A 14,638-nucleotide genomic window follows, 5' to 3' on the forward strand; every position below is an offset into this window, starting at 1 on the left:
TATATATATCTTTGAATTTTTGTTGTGTTTTAGAAAAAACGAAAAAGGGTCATATTTTCCCCACATAGATATATTTTTATTATAATTAAAAGTTTACTTTCTATTTAATATTGGCAAAATTACGGGTATAAACAAACTTATACTACTTAATTAATCATCATAGCTATACTTACCACCCGCGACTAACATTATACATTAATTACGTGAGTTGACTTCGAGTTTGTATAATTAGTCACATTTGTATAAGTATAATTCGCTAAAATATACAAATACATATGTATAATATACAATTATCTAAGCGATATACATATACAACTCAACTTTCTCCCACTCTCTCCCCTTCTCGCTCTCCTCTCTCCTCTCTCTCCCAATCTCGTTTGCCATATATACAAATGCATATGTATAATATACAATAATCTAACTGATATACATATACAGTATACCTCTCTCCCACTCTCTGTCCTCTCTTACTCGCCTCTTTCCTCCCTCTCCCAATCTCACTCGCTTCTCTGTTCCCTCTCCCAATCTTGCTTGTCATATATACAAATACATATGTATAATATACAATTATTTAACCGGTATACATATACAATTCACCTTTCTCTCACTCTTTTCCCTTTCATGCTCGCCTCTCTCCTCTCTCTCCCTATCTCACTCGCCTCTCTCCTCCATATAACATGTATCTACGAATTGTAATTATCAAATTATAGCTATGAAGAGTAATTAGGCTATTTTTAAGTGGCTATATGTGAAAGTTCCTCTTTAATATTTTATCCGACCCACTCAATTTAAAAACTCGTTAATCCTAACTCCACTACATGAACGAGCATTTATACTCTAAAACGATGTTTCAAGACCTAGTTAGATTTGCTCCTCTGCTAGTTAGTACTTTCACTCAACAAATTTTTGATTTTAAGCCAATCCCCGAGGGATCTTCAAGCTCAGAGGAAATTGAAACAGATAGGCAAAATGCTCCCTTACTTGCCAAAGCAATGTACAGGGCAATAGGCATTCCAATGGTCATTTGTTGCTCTATCTACTCCTTCCAGTATTTCACATATACACCCAGATAGGTATTGTGTACTCCATAGAGCTATGTAAGGAGTTAGGATTAACGGGTTTTTAAATTTGGGCTGGTCGAGTTTTATTAAGTGGGTTGGATAAAATATCATATAGGAAATAATTTTTTAATTATAATAAAAAAATATATCCAAATATGAGTGTCATGTAATCACCATGTAAAAAATATGACATAATACTTAGTTGTTCAAGAACAAATATGATCCAAAGTTTGATAGTAAAAATAAATATATCAAAAAAGTATAGTCTCTTTTTAAGAGTATAAAAATAAATATGACCCTTTTTCGTAGAAAAAATGAAAAAAGAATAAAAAGAATATCCTTTTAACTTTTCAAAATAGATCGTATTTACGCATTGTTTTTTTAACATCAAAATTTCTATCTACTTTTTGGACCACATTACTCTTAAAACGTTATACTTGCCATTGAACCTAACATGACAGTCTATGACAATTAAAACAAAAAACAAGTTGCCTTCAACTACTGAAAGTTGCTCTAACACATTTATGCGATGGTGGGTCTTACCCTATATGAACAAGTGATTCTTACCTAACATGCTTTAAAATTGCTCATGATGTGTATTTGCATTATTTATAATGGAACACAACTTAGTTACTCTATACTTTTATATTTCCATTTTTGTTCTTTCACGTGAATATATAGGGGATGATTATATCTAGGGTTTAAAAGAGATTTAATTACTTATTTCGTTCATCTTTACTTGTTATTTATATTTGACATACTTCTTAAGAAGTAATATATAGAGGGATAATTCCTATTAAGGAATATTAGACAAGTAAAGATAGATGGGAGATATTATTTTTCGGGTAATGCTAAATGGCCAGAAAATTAAAAAATCTACAATTTTAAAATGAACTAATCTTTTTTTTTAATTTTTTAAGTTAAAAGATATTAAAGTTAAAATGATAAAAATATATAAAAACATAAAATAATATAAGTAAAATATTATTCCGACCAAATTCTGATCATATTTTCTTGCCAAAATTTTTTTCCTTGTTTTTCAACTAATGGGATAGCTTCAAATCCATGCAAATAATGCAAATTCAATAGGTTCTAAATGCCAAAAAGACAATTGACCCAATTGTCATGGTCCCTCCAATTAATGCACATTTAATACGTGATGAATGCCAGAGGTAGTTACCACAATTGCCATGTTTAAACAAGAAAATCGTTCACAACGTTTTATTAATTAAAATATAGGAATATTACTTTACTTACTAAGAAAAGGGAATAAGTGTATACACGGGTCTTTGTCAATCTGTGTCCAGCTGGAAATTAATTTTCAATTTATTAGGGGTGAATTAATTGAACCAAATCTATCTTAGTTGTAATCAAAGAACTCTTTTGTTAGGTTTTTTCTTTGATATCGTGTTTCACCAAGAGGATCGCGTTTTCAATTTGATATCTTGTTTTTAGAGCTGTCAAAATGAACTTAGCTTCTGAGATCGGTCCGATTCAACTTGTTATTAGGGTGGGGTTATGAAAGAATTTTTCAAATTCATTTAAAATAAGGACTTATAAGTCCAATTCATATAAGTCTTTGATCCTTAAGGCTTGATTCAGGCCGAGTCGGTCCATGAGTCACAACTTTTTATTTAAGGGTAACTTAAAATAATCTTACTAGTATATAATTTAATTACTTAATACACACTATGTTGTAATATTATGAATCTTATTAGATTTTGATACATCCAGATACATGTATCTCGGAATATATGGACTCAAAATTAGGTTAATTTTTTCTAGATACACTCTATCCAAGTGATTCATATGTATCTAGGATACATAGACAAATTTTGCGCCCTTGCTTTCCCTCATCTTTCTTGTCACTGTCTTATTTCGCTCGCGTATCTGGTAGGCGAGGTACATGCTAATTACAAATTTGTTGCTAGTATTATTGAAACAACACCATTGTTTGTCATATTTGATTTGAAAATATTTACATTTTCTTGATATTATAGAATTATAAGTTTGAAAAAAAGAAGGGTTAGCCCGCCCCAGCCCTCGGCCCTTCTAGGATTGAATTAAGCATTTTTAGGTCCTTCCAAATGAAGGACCAACCCACCCTAGCCCCTTCGAATTTCTTGACCCACGAGGCTTGGACCCGATGAAGTTGGACCATCCTTTTTTGATAGCTCTACCGTGCTATGGGGCTTGTTTAATTTTTTTGTTGTCACAAGATTTGCTAATCATATGCAACAATTTGTCCTCGTTGGGTATTTTAGTAATTGTACATACATGAGGTAGTTTGATAAGGCTAATAAAAGGAGTTGTTGTAGCTGCCATTTAATTTTTTAGATCTGCCTACGAAGTCCGTTTAGCTTTGACATAATAAAGTCACAAGTCTTTGAGTTTTAACTTATTTTTGTTATTTTAACTTAAAGCTAAGGATTTATAAGCATTTTTAGGGGAAAATTATGAGACTAGTTAAAATTAGCAATTTATTTATAAAAAATAGCTATAATTTAAAAATATTTTTAAAAGAATAATATATTATTTTTATAGTAAACTTTTTTCCTCTCTCCCTTGCCTCTCCTTCCTCTCTCTTTCTCTCTCTGTATCCAAATTAAAATTAAGGCAAAGAGAGTAACCAATAAGGGCATATTTAAGTGCATTTAAACTAAAATGATTTTTAAATAGTTTCATGGTATTTTTGCAAGTTAAATAAGGGAAAACTTTCAAAAATAGCAAACAGTATGTATTCTATAACTTTAGTTTGCTAATTACGAATAATAGCACAATGATAAGAGATGAGAAAGGAAAGAGGCGAGCTAGATCTAGGAGAGTGTATTTTTTACTAATTGCGAAGGAAAGAATACAAAGATAAATTGATTTGTATCAAAATCAGTACATCATATTAAGAGGAGAGGTGAGCGAGATCGAGAGAGTAAGGAGAAAGGCGAGCGAAATCGAGAGAGGCGAGCATATCTATTGAGTAAGGGGACAGGCGAGCGATATCGAGAGAGGGAGGAGAGAAGCGAGCAAGAGAGGGAGGAGAGAGGATTGTAGTTTGTATTTATTTTGCATTGTATTATTGATTATTTAGTATCAATTGTATTTGAAATACAACAAATCGTATTTATATTTATTTTGCATTGTATTCTTTGTTTATTTTGTATCAATTATATTCAAATACAACAAATATAATCATTTTCATCATCTCTTTGATTGGATACAAATACAATTGACAGTGAGGATGAATGCATATTGTATTCATACAAATACAAATATAATTGATACAGAATACAGTTTTTTTAATACAATTGAAATAATGATACATTTGAATGAATTTATTCGTTGTATACAGTTATTGAGTTATTAGACTAATGAGGTTTTAGTGATTTTATAAAAAAAATTAAATAAATATGGTTATCGATTTGATTTTGGTTTTATAATATTGAGTTATTGGATAAATCGATAACTCATTAAGATTGTAATAGTTTACGATTTTTTTCTTACATAAATATTAAATATTAATTTCAGTACCTTATTGGTTACTACTGCCTTTGCCCTTTAGACTTTAATTTACACTTTCACATTAACTTTGAGTTTATAACTTTACATTATACAATACGTCAAAACCTTGTAAAAAATATATCCTCTTCATTTCTCTTTGTGTTGCACTTGTGGCTCGTTTATGTGAGGGATAAGCATAAATAGTTATGGGATAAAAAAATAGTCCTGAGATAAAATTTAGATGTTTTGTTTGGTTAACATGTTTGGGATAATTTATCCCACCATTTATAACATAGTGATACAAAGTTACCTCATATACATGATGAGATAAGTTATCTGAATAACTTATCCTGTAATAATTAGTTTCCAACCAAACGACCCTATAGTCCTTTTCATGTTACTTGTACCAAAACAAATGGAGAGTAAAACTAAGCTTTATTCTTCAATAGTTCAAAGTTAATTTTGATTCTTTGTTGTGATGTTGGATTGTCATATCAGCGATCTAATAAGTAATTAATGTGAATATTCGTTAGTTTGGAAGCGTTTGTGGTCCAAATAATAGATCAACAAGATATTTTTGATACCAAAAGCAAATGGAGAATAAATATGAGATATTATTTTGAATAAGTTGGAGGTAAATTTGGACATAAAAATAAATTAAATAATTAAATTTAATATTATCAATAAAATAATACTTTCACCCATACCCGTTTTTTAGAGCTTGGTAGACTTTTTTCGGAAAAAAAAAATGGGTTAGGGAAAATTAAGAGCAAATTATAAAGCGAAAATCAATTTCTCTCTAATAAAGTAATCGTTCTAACAGGTAACCAACTAAGCTATTAAGATTGTTTGGTTCTTTCTCTAAATTAATGTGTTATTGTTGTTGGCTGGGTTCTTCTTTCATTCTTTTTCCACTTCCTATATTTTCTAGTTCTCTATTCTCTCTGTCTCTACTTACTTATCTAATTTTAAATTGACATATCTATTAAGAAAGCAATGGTTGACACAATGACTTTACCAATTTACCCTATTAATGATGAAGTGGATGAATTAAAAAAAATTAATTGGCCTCTGTTGATTTGTCAAAATTAACAGCTAAAATAGATAAATACAAAAAGAAAAAAATAGAGTATCATTATTTTTTCTCCTAAAGAGATGATAATGTCATTTTTTTTTCTTTCGCAATGATAACAATAAAAAATAAAAACCAATAGTTTAAAGCTTTGGTTCGTCTATTGATTGAAAATGGAAAAGAGAAACAAACTATAACAGTAAATTGGTGTCATTTGGCCACAAATGTTTCTAAATATATAAATAATTTAAGTTATTGTAATTGATCATACAATTTGCACTGACTTGATAAGTAGAGAAATATTTCAAGTTTTTAAATGCTAGAAAAATTTATTATTTGATTTTTAAAAAAATTATGCTAAATTTTTATACCATACGGAGAAGGGTCTAAAATGTCCCTCGACTATTTGAATTAGTATAAAATTATCCTACATCCACCTTTGGGTTCTTAATACCCCTGACGTTAATCTTTTGACACAAAAATACCCTTATGTTTAATGGATCATACTCATAAGGTGGATGGAGAACAATATTTTAACAAATCTCATAGTTTAAGGACATCTTAGGCCCTCTTCTGTTTAAATATTTTGAAATTACTTAATATATGAGCTCACAAGATTAAATTTGTTTGGGAAAAGGGTCTGATACACCCCTCAACTTTGTCATTGGGAGCTGATATACCCCTTGTTATGAAAGTGGCTCATATATACCCCTACTTATAAACAAATGGCTCACATATACCCTTTTCCTCTAACGGAAATGAAGAAAAAGATAATTTTAATCTAACTTTTTATTATTTTTTTCTACAATACATAATCCCATATGAGTAAATTTAATCCTCGTCTAACATATTTTTTTGACTTTTTTTTTGTTTCAATGACTAATTTAGAATTATTATTTTGATAATCAAACTTATTTATGTTTCACTAATATTCTTGTAAAACTTATTGTAGATGGCCAAATTTTTTTCTTCGAATACAAAAATCAAATTACAATATAGACAAAAAATAGTTTAAATTTTTTTTCTTTAAACAAAGGAATGAAAGAAAAAAACAAAATAAGAATAAGAAACTCAAATAATTATAATAAAAGAAGTCAAAAAATAATTTATGTATTAAAAAAATTAAAATATACCTTGAACTTTGATAGAAGAATCATATATACCCCTAAATAATTTCTTAAAAAAATTAAAAGTAATAAATATAAATTTAAAACTCATTTTTTTAACTTCCGTTAAATGAAGGGTATATGTGAGCCATTTTGTAACGGCAGGGGTATATGTGAGCCGTTTGTATAACGGGAAGGGCATATATGAGCCACTTTCATAACGAGGGGTATATCAGCTCCAAATGACAAAGTTGAGGGGTATATCAGACCCTTTTCCCAATTTGTTTTGAATGTAGTAAATTAAAAAAAAAAAGATAAGTCATCTACTCTCCACACACTCCTCCCCCCCCCCTCCCCCTCACTTCCTATCTCTTTCATTTATTTTTTTTTATTTGGATCTTGTCCATCATTTCATTTTTTTTTTCCAATTTATAACAAACAAGAGAGAAGAAAGGAGGAGAATAATGATGAGGTTCCTATAGAAATAATTAGGTCAACAAAATTTGACTTAATTAAGCAAATATGTACAATACTACAGTTTTCTTTTGTGTGTACACAAAATTTAAAATAAAAGAATAAAATAATCATTTCTCCTATCCCCATCCTCATCTCACCTTGACAATAGTACAAATTAAAAGAATATAAACATGTGAGTTCATTTCAACTTTGAGTCTCATATATCCTAATTAAGAGTAAGACACTAAAAAGATGAATAAAAAGAAAATAAACAAGACATCTAGTTGATTTAAAATTTAAATTTATACTAATAATAAAAATAATAACTTTTTTTAGATGGATAATCAGTTGGGGTGAGTATGGATTTTAGTTGGATCCCCATTTATGAGTTGGGTTATAGTAAATTGAAGGTTGATTTAAAATAGGCCAATAAGAAGATATCATGAATTTTTTTTTTCAATATTATTTTCAAGTATATCAGGTAAAAAAAAAAGTTCTTTAAAATATAATTTTTATTATTTAGTTGAAAATGATTTAAATTTGGACAAATCACATAAGACAACATAATAATTAAATATTTAATAATCATACTTTGAGAGAGTTAAAAATAAGGGCAAATATGAGTAAAAGATTAACACCGAAAGTATTTTTAGAATAAAAATGGATACAGAACAATTTTATACCATCGTACTTAAGGAGCATTTCAGGCCCTTCTTTGTTTATAAAATGACCGACAATTTATATTGGACTAATTCTAGTCATAGTTTGTTATATAAATTTTATATAGTTATGTATTTATTTTATATAATTTTATCGGAACTTGCTCTAGATTCACATTCAATTGCATATAGTAATAGTAGTTTTTTTAATACAAATTAATGCTACTTTTTTTTTGTCTTCTTCCTCTTTTTAAGATTCAAATTAATTGTGATCATTGTCATGACTTTTCTATAAACATGTTTGTTATAAAATGATAATATAAACTTATAAATAGTTTTAATAATTATTAAAATTTATGTGTATAAATTATTTTAAAAAAAAATTAGGTTAAACGGTTATCGATTATGGCCCGTTGAGAAAGGGGTTGAACTCATATTTTCCTTAAGCTAATCTACTTGGATTCCAAATTTCCAACGATCTCTTTCAAAATCTATTGCGAAAGCTGAAACGCATGATAAAATTTCACGCAAGCCTCACGAAAAAATGATTTGCAAAAAATATTTAGAATTCTTTTTTCAAATGCTAGCTAATATTTCTCTGTCCAATATCTTTATTGGCTTGCACATTTAGGAATAAGATAGTTAATACTTTTTCGTGCACTTTAACTTGTCACATTTGAATTTGACACATAAATTAAGAAACAATAATTGAAATAATTATTTTACTTCACAATCTTTATTAATTAGTATGTTTAGTTTTAATTTTTGTCATTTTATTCTCAATGATAATTATTATATTCATGGTAATTACATCAATAAATTTTAAAAAATAAGTAACTAATAATAAAAGTAAGATAAAAAAATAATTATTTTAACAAATATAAACTAAAATTTATTTTTAGAAATGATCGACAAATAAAAAAGAGTGAGTAACAAACAATGTTGCATCAAATTATTTAACCTCTTTTTTATTTTAACCATGTGAGTGTATAATACCACTTTAAATTTCCCCAGTAGCTTATTTACCATATTAAAGTATGAGTTGTTAAGGTCGAAGAAACTTTTCCTGATGCAACATGAATTTTTATCTGTTGCAATATGCACATTTATAAAAAAAAAATTTAATCTTTTACTCGGTGTTTAATATTTATATTAAATTCTTGATTAATTTTGAAGTCATTTCTATATTGAAGTCCGACTTATTTCGAAATCAAACGGGAAGGTCCCACATTAGGATTAAATCAGTCCTTTGTAAAGGCAATTTCGTATCCGGAGCAATTCAAATTTAAAATCTCTGATTAAAGATGAAGGAGTATCATAATTAGTTGAAGAAAGAATTATATCTTATCTTCATAACATGCATTCCTTCGTACTGTCACGATTTTATGGGCCAAGAATATACCATCACTTGATGCTAGTTTCAAGCTGTCAATCGCCATACATCATTTCTCTTGACAAACAGTTAGGTTGCAAATTGCAATTAAAAGCTAATGGATCCCACATTTTCTTTAAATTACAATTGCCCACATAATTTTATCCAAAGCTAAAATAGTACTCCATAATTATGGAGCCTTAAAGAACAATAACACTAAAAGTAACAAATATATAAAATATCAAAATTATTCCATAAAAGACAAGAAGGGGCAGGTTGATCTCCTGTCTGCCTGAGTTATTTAACTCATACTATATTTATTAGTAGTAGATATGGTAGAAAGTTTGCTATTTTTATATTTATTAGACGTGTAGTTTATCTTTTTAGCTATTTATATCCATATTTATATATTAAGCAATAGTTTTATATTTGTGATGTTATGTGCAGATTCTATTTCGAGGCCCCACTTTCCACAATTAAAGTATATCAATTCTATACCATGGTAAATTATATGTGCGTATATACTCCAATAAAAGGCTATATAATTAGGGTTGATGGATGTGACACAATTATTATCAATTGTTAAATACATCTTTGAAATAGTGTTGAGATAATCTTTTTTTAATGTATTGCAAAATGAGAAAACAAAACAAAATTGGCAAATCTGTGAGACAGTTTACCAAACATGCAAGAGACATTTTAACACTACGCAAATTTTGGCTACTTTTAATAGTTCTTGGCAAATAATAATTTTGGAAAAATGGTGAAGATGATGAAAACATAAGTCAAATCACTATGGAGTCGTTTAGTTTGAATATAAGATAGAATAGAAAATCTTATTGACTGCTTTTGGTGTAGAAGAGTGGCGGAGCGAAATTTTATCAAGAGTGTCCAAGAATAATGGTGTGTCTGTCAAAATAAAACAAAGAAAAACGTTGTGCTATTTGAGGTTTGAACCTAGAACTTCTCCATTTGATTGGATACCCATTAGCAGTGCACCAAAAGTATAACTTTTGTCAAGGATGTTCAACTTTAAATATATATTCATTAAATCCTAAATTTTTCGACAAAGGGTATTCAGTTGGACACTCTAAGGATGGCTATAGCGCCGCCAATTGTAGAAGAGTTTGAGTTATATATGATTTCTATTTTCAAAATGTTTAGGCTGATTTAGTTAAAGAAAACTTAAAATTTGAAGTTTTGTGTCGCTGAAGGTGAAAGGACGTACTTGAAAATTTTAGAAGAATAGCTACGTGCTTGGCACGTTCCTGTGTTGGTGCCGTAAATTTCTTAGACAGAAGGATGAATTTTTCTATTTTTTAAATAGTACGAGATGTTTTTAATTCATTGGATGTATCTCAGATTTTGGTCATAGCCAAAAACTCATTTGGTATTAGTCACACCTAATATCGACAAAATGATCCATATTTTGCTAATCCTTTCAATCTGCCCATATTTTACTGAGTTGTGTGAGCACTTTTTTATATGGGGTAAATAAGAATTTAAATTCATATTCAACCCATAGATATATGGATAAAAATATTTTCTAGATCAATTTATTTTCTTAAAATTTAAGAAAAAATTACCTATATCCAAAAAGTAAGGAAAATATTTTTCAGAATTCTTTTTCAACCTAGCACCTCAACTTTCTACCTTAACTCAATTCTTGAGTATGATTCTCGAAACTAGTTCAAAATTTGACTCTGAGTTCTCGATTCAAGACCCAACTTCCAACTTTGATGTGAGATCCAACTTATGGATTTCAGGTTGGATCAGGATTGAATCCCAAGTTAATTATTGGAATTCAATCCTGAGCCAAGTGTCGGAGTGGGTTTCATATTGGAAATGTCAGAGTCAGGTTGCGATCCCAAATTTGTTGTCAATGTCGTGTGTCGAGGTCGAATTCGGTTCGGAAGTCAGATCTCGAATTGTGTACCAATGTCGGATCTTGCTTTGGAAGTCAGATCTCAAATTATGATTCGAGTATGGATTGGGTCCCATATTGAAAGTCGGGTCTTGAGTTGGATCCAAAAATTAGTGTCAGAGTTAGGTCTCGAATTTGACGTTGGGTCTCATGTCGGATATCAGAGTTCGGATCCTAATTAGAATTTAGAAAGTTAGGCCTTAATTCGGATGTCAGGTCCCTTTTTAGATCCCAAGATCAGGATCAAAGTCGTGTCTCGAGTGTAGTGTCGGTATCAAGTCTTAGATTAGTCATTAGGGTCAGATGTCGATATCGAGGTTGGGATTGGTTCCAGTTTGAATGTCGGGTTCCAAATTAGTAGTCAAATTTCAGATAAAAATTTGAGGCCAGGTTATCAATCGACGTGTTTGGTTCCCAAAATGATCGTTGAGATCAAATTTCGGTGTCAAATTTCGATTTGAAAGTCAATTCATGAATCGGATCCCAATTAAAGTGTTTCGATTTGAATGTCACCTCAAGTAAGGTATCCGGGTTAGGTCCCAAATCGAAAGTCGTATCTCAGAGCAAGATCCTGTGTCAGATATAGTTTTATGGTACAATAAAGCTAAATAAAGTAGTAAAATTAACATGCCACACACATTTAATATGATAAATATCAAGTTATAATCATACTCTTTAAAAATAAATTACTTATAGCATATTATTAACAAGTTATCGCATATCAATTAATTATATATTAATAAAAAAAATTGATTCATACTCTTTAAAAATAAAATACTTATAGTATATTATTATCAAGTTATAGCATATCAATTAATAATATATTAATTTAAAAAAGTTAATTCATACTCTTTAAAAATAAACTACTTATAGCATATTATTATCAAGTTATACCATATCAATTAATAATATATTAATTTAAAAAAATTAATTTATTATATAAATAATAATTAATATGTTTAAACAATTACTTTTATTTATTCACTTACCTTTTATAAATCAAACTCTTTAAATTTTTACTGATTAATCAATTACCTTTTGAAGCTTTTAATATAATAAATTATTATTAATTAAACTTCACATTATATAGTTACATTTTAAAAAAAAATATCTAAATAATAGGGATTTGATTTTAATTAATTCCCTATTATACGGTTACCCTATAACTATCCACCCCCATCTCAACCAATACACAATCATCTTCCCCAATACACTCCATCTCTCCCCATCACGCGCGATCAGTTCCCAATAAGCAATCATTTTTTGATCTTACCCAAATTCGGCCTCAACCATCTTCCCCATTATCCCTCTCTCTCAGATCAGTTCATCTCAAAACACAAACATCCCTCTCAGATCAGTTCTCCATTAAGTTCATATAGAATGTTTAAGAAAGGTATATATACATAATTCATTGTTGTGTATGTAGGGACGTCTTTGATCGATTTTTACTCGAAGGGTGGAGATGTAGGGTCAGTGAGGCGAGTTTTTGATGATGTGTTGTGAAGAGTACGTCTACTTGGACTGTCGATTATTGCAGCGTGTGTTAATGTGGGGAAGCGTGAAATTTCATTATAGCTATTAAGGAATATGTTGGAGACTGATGTTGTACCTGATAATTATGTGGTTCGAGTATCTTGGGTGCTTGTTCGTCGATTGAGTATATTAAAGGAGTAAAGGATTGTTATGTGCTTAGACGGGGAGCAGAGATGGATGTTATGGTGAGTAATGTTCTTATTGATTTCTATATGAAGTGTGGTAAGGTTAAGACTGCAAGGTCAGTTTTTGATCGAATGAAAGTTAAAAACGCTATTCTTGGACAACGATATTTCCGGATACATGCAGAATTCTTCTGACTGGAAAGCCATAAGCATGTTTAGAGACTTGAACGGTTTGGGTTGCTGAAGCTGCAAAGTAAATGTTCCTTTTTCTTTAGGATTAGTCAATCCTTTCTGGTGAAGCTGCAGATTCCTCCTCAACTTCTACAAATTCATCGTCACTATTGTACACAAACTTGGTGCGTTTGCCCAGCAAATTTTTGTCCTACATTAACACTCATACACTTTATTAAATGTGTATGATTTTTGTATAAATTTCGATTGCAATATGCAAAAATATATGAATATTGTATGAAAAATGTATAAGTATTGTATAAATTATGAATGTCATATTGAACTTTGATATATGTAACAGAAACAAATGGTTTATATATGAACATTGTATGAATACTATATAAACATTTTATGAATGACAATAAAACTCAATGTATATATATAATGTATAAACATTGTATGAATTATGAATTCCATATTGAACTTGGATGTATGTAACAGAAACAAATGGTACATATATGAACATTGTATGAATACTGTATGAACATTGTATGAATACTATATGAACACTTTATGAATGGCAGTATAGTTCAATGTATATTTATAATGTATAAACATTGTATGAATTATGAATGTCATATTGAACTTTGACATATGTAACAGAAACAAACGATATATATATGACAATTTTTTACGAAATCAAACTTTATAAATGTCAATGATAACAACTGCACTCAATAAAACAAAACGTGTTTCTAACATTCAAAACAACACAATAACAAATGTAACATTACGATTGTTTTTGCACAGGATAATTTGAACATGTCTTTCTATTGTGTCCAACTTGACGGCATATACTGCAAGTCATTTTTGTCCTTTTGAATTTCACGTCAGCAAACCCCTTCCATCTTTCAAGTTTTGGTCTACCCGCTGTACAAAATTAATACAAAACATATATTTTAATTTCATTAGAAACATATATTGTAATTTTAAAAAAAAAATAAATGGACTTTCATACACAAATGATACACGTTTCGTATAATCTTCATACACTATTAAAAAAAATTCAGACTTCAACTTACATAAATTTATAATCCGTTCATATAATTCCATACACAGTTAAGATATCATTCACTGTCCTATACAATACTACAATTAAACAAACACAATACATTTTCAATACAAAATTAATACAAAAACATATATTATAATTTAAATAGAAACATATATTGTACGCCAAAATTTATCAGGTTACTAAAAAAAAGAAGTGAAATATGCAGCTGTGAAAATATTCTTGAATCTTTTTAAAAAAAATGACTTATACGTTGAAAGAAATCTGAAAATAATAGTGAAATTTTGGAATGAATAATAATTGTAACGTTGATCCAAATTTGATTGTAACGTTGATCCAAATTTGATCGAAAATGCAAATCTGAAAATATTATGTGTTATTATCTGGTTGACAACGTTATTTAAGGAATTAATTCAAAAAAAATATTATTTTAACTAACTAGAGATATTTAAGGCAATGATGATAATTTGAAAATGTTTAATATCCCTAAAAATATATTTAACTTTAATTAAACTCCTTAAAAAGTGCAACTATTCATATTCACAAACGTGTCTACATGCATTAAATGTAGCAATTAATAAAGAAACAAAAG

Source organism: Solanum pennellii, chromosome 7, assembly GCF_001406875.1.
Source record: "Solanum pennellii chromosome 7, SPENNV200".
NCBI classification, from domain to species: domain Eukaryota; kingdom Viridiplantae; phylum Streptophyta; class Magnoliopsida; order Solanales; family Solanaceae; genus Solanum; species Solanum pennellii.